The following is a 3,707-nucleotide window of genomic DNA, read 5'->3' as shown; positions in this document are numbered from 1 at the left end:
AGGTGGAGCTGTGTTCTAAAGAGAGATAGCAACACACTCTCACAGCTGTGGAAGCAGCAAGCATGCTATGGGGGAACTTGTTCTGGTCTGGGGGAAGTTCATGTCCAGCCTCCTTTCTCCGTTGCACCTTGGAGCTCCAGCCTGTGACTCCACACATTTTTCGAGAAAGAAATATTGATTGTGGGAATGATAGAGCAGGCACTTCAGCAGCGCTGCCCCACATACTGCCAGCCTCCCATCAGCCCTCAACATAGACAGGAAAGGAGATCTGGGAGTTAAGGGGTTCTGATGCTTTCATTTTCAGAGTCAATCAGCAATTCTGGCTGTCTTTATTTGGGGTTCACATCAGGACAGCTTCAGCAGATCTGGCTTGCAGAGGCTGCAGAGCCCTCCTGCTCTGAGAGTTAAGGCCTTTTCAGGCTTTTCAGGTGTGGAAAAAGAGAGTGGGTGGCTCTGCCGTTGCTGAAAAACGCAGTCCAGGAACACAGCTGTGTGTGCTCCCTCGAGGCTCTCCCTGCTGCAGTTGGCCTCATCCTCCTGCTGCTGGCTCAGCAGCATCCCCCCCCCGAAACCAAGAGCTGCCATGGTCCACAAGCAGTGACAGAACAGGTTCTGTGTGTCACAGCTGTCCCTCTGTCCTCTGTGGGATGTGTTCAGGCCAGGGCTGGGATGGGCGGCTGCAGCATTAAACCCAGTCTGAGGTGGTCAGGGAACCAGCTAAGCACCCTGTGAAGAGACCTTGGTATCTGACAACTTATAATCAAGTTTCTCCTGCTCCCACACTCTTCAGGCATGGAGTCTGGTGGGAAGAGTGTCATGGGAGAGCAGAGGAACAATGATGGTACTTCCCATGGTCAGTCATTTTCTCACTACTTTTTTAACAAGCTCTCCCAAATCCTCTCTCATTAGACCAGCACCCAGACAAAGGCTGGAGGACATTAAGCATCCCTTTCATGGAGGCAGCAGCCCCTCCATGGATGGCAGGTCCTGCCTCTCACCTAACTTTCCTCCTGGAGAGCCTGCTTCCCTCTTGGCAGCCTGCCCAGGCACTGCCACAGCTCAGGGATGAGAGACACAACATTCAGAGTTGGAAGGGACCCACCAGGATCATCCAGTCCAGGTTTCTGGCACCCACCATCCCCACTGTGACCCTGTACCACCCTGTGTCACCGTCCCACGGGCCGCTTGCCCATAACATGCTCGCAACAACTGGTCTGTGCCCTTTTGCCTCTGAAAACAAAGCTGTGGGTGATGGTGAGAAGCGGTGAGATGGAGGGAAGGAGTGCAGGACTTCGACTTGCCTCTCGCTGCCTCTCTGGCTGCTGGGTCGAGCTGTTTGCTCAGCCAGCCCTGGGATGGTGCAAACCAGCCCCGCTGCCAATTGACGTCAGAGGAGCGCTGGTGGTTTGCGCGAGCTCAGGGACTGCCTCTGCTCAAGGTGGGTTTCCAACACCACAGAAATCCCCCCACTTCCCCTCCCTCTGCTCCAGGAAACAAGTGCCTTATTTCATTCATTGGCTGGTTTGGTTATGGCACGAATCCTGCCCATACTTTGGCTACTTGGATGTTTGCTGAGGACCGAGCAGCACAGATAATACCAGCAAAGAGCAGGGCAGTGAGAAAAGAGGGGGGAAATAGGGTGAAGCCAAGTTTAATCTCCTCTGCCTCAGCTTGTGCCACATGTTTGCAGACAGGATGAAAGCCATGTATTTTTTTCTTCTCACATCGCCTGCAATGTTTTTGAGTCTTGTGAAAAAGTGAGATGCTGAGTTCCTGCCATCCTTCTTCTCTTCCTCTTCAAATCACTGTGTGTGAAATGTGTCTGGGCTGAGGGAGTTCGTTTGAACTGGGTGCATTTCCTCTCGACTGCTCAAGTTTTCCTTCAGCCACTTTATTTTTATTTTGTGTTATGCTGATTAGCTGCAACCCCCCTGTTTTCACTTGCCTCCATATGGATTTGACAGTGACAATGTCAGTACATTTTCCCTAAGCCCAGACCAATGTATTTAACTGCAACATATCTTTCCAAACCCAGAGTGATTCCTATGGGGTGTGCTCGGAGAAGTCAATGCATTAACTTCCATCAGCTTTGGGTCAGGCCTGTGCTCTTGAATCAGTCCTTATGTGTTGCTGCCAATCTCTTTAAGATTGTCCAAAACAAACACACTTCGGGTGAGATCAGTGCACAGACCATCACGTGAAAAGTTCTGTGATAACAACTGACTGCGTGTTTGCTTTCATATGGCATTGACTCTTATTTCCCTGATTATTTTTAGTCTTCGAGGCTGTTCCTTAATCAACCCACTTTCTTTAATAGCTAGTGTTGACTCGAGTGTGCTGCAGCAGGGCTAATCATGCTTTCTATTAAGGATGGGAATTATTGGTTAGCCCACAGCTAGAAGCAAATGAGAATGTATTTCCTACATGGGCTGATCCACCACTGAACTGAGCACGAAGTTTTTCATCCATTTCAGAGGCCTTGAATCACATTCTTATACAGTCACCGAAAGAAAAACCCCATCAAGCTCCAAACCAGCCCAAACCAACACATTCCTTTTAGTGGAAAAGCCTTAGAGCAAAATGTGCCTTGCTCAGACAAAGACAAATCAACAAAATCTTTATTCTTCTTCTACTCTACCTCCTTTTTTTCCTCAGAGGGTGAGGATTTGTGGCCCTGAAACTGTCCAGAAATGAGGAGCAGAGCTCCAGCTGGAGTGAATGGCATTCCCATACTTGAGAGAGGAGGTGAGAGGAAGAAGACACACCCCCAGCAGGTTGATTTTAAAGAGTACAAAAGGCTTTGAAGTGGTTTGGAAATGTGAGATATTGCAGTAAATTCATGAGGAGGTGAGTGTTACACGGAACATGCCACCAGGTTTTGTGTTTTGACATGCAGGGACTGCTTGCATGGAGCCCACAGACTCGGTGCCTTTTGCAGGGCTGGAGGAGGATGTGCCGGGAAAAGCCCCATGTCTCTGGAAAATGGAGAAGCAAGAGAATGACTGAAACCTGGGTGGAGCAAGTGAGGAAAGTATTTTAAATATTAAGTGGAGATGCAACTCTTGTAAATTCAGGAGTGAAGACTCGCCAGCTGAGATCCTAGAATTTCCTTTTGTGGAATCTGGAAACAGTAACCTTAAATAAATACATATGGATATACGAATACAGCACATAAACTGCCCTTCCCCATAACCCAGTCCAATCAGGTTGCAAAATTTAATTCCTCTGGTGACAGCAAAATGTGTCAGCAAGAAGCCTGGCTGGCTGGGTCCCCACCTGATGCAGTCCAGGAGACTTGGACGAGTCAGAAGGACCCTATGAACAAATATACTAATTTTCATGTTCCTGACCTAGCAACACCTTGGATCATGAAAACCCAAAGTGTTTAGGGTACCTGATTTATGGTGGTTTATTTTCTGTACTGCTTCACTGTTTCTCAGCATGTCAGCAGCAAAATGGGATGGGAGGCTTTTGTTTTTCCCTCAACTCCCCTTAGTTCCCCATGTGTGATTGCTGCTTGCCTGTCTGGATTTGCAAGGTGGAAGGGAAAGTGTAAATGTCTATTTTCTTTTCTTTTCAGTGTGATTGTTCCCTAAACTATCCCACCAAATCCCTGGTGACCGGTATAGTCTATATAAACAGGAATAGCTGCGGGGCTTGGTTGACTTGGGCGCATTATGGATCTGAGCCACCAGCTTCCCCTGCCC

The 3,707-nt window shown here is 48.6% G+C and overlaps 1 long non-coding RNA gene across 1 annotated transcript; it reads left to right on the top strand.

Moving 5' to 3' along the window:
- The first annotated feature begins 1,303 nt into the window (after positions 1-1,303).
- LOC127463274 (uncharacterized) lies at positions 1,304-3,270 on the top strand. The gene is made up of 3 exons (XR_007900718.1): positions 1,304-1,438; positions 2,656-2,745; positions 2,897-3,270. It is a non-coding gene; the product is annotated as an uncharacterized LOC127463274 (long non-coding RNA).
- Positions 3,271-3,707: the final 437 nt, after the last annotated feature.

This window comes from Manacus candei, unplaced genomic scaffold (genome assembly GCF_025592945.1).
Source record: "Manacus candei isolate 608988 ecotype Guabito, Panama unplaced genomic scaffold, ASM2559294v1 h1tg000153l, whole genome shotgun sequence".
In the NCBI taxonomy this organism is placed as follows: domain Eukaryota; kingdom Metazoa; phylum Chordata; class Aves; order Passeriformes; family Pipridae; genus Manacus; species Manacus candei.
The sequence above is the reverse complement of the archived record's forward strand: the minus strand, read 5'-3'. Positions and strand labels throughout refer to the sequence as shown.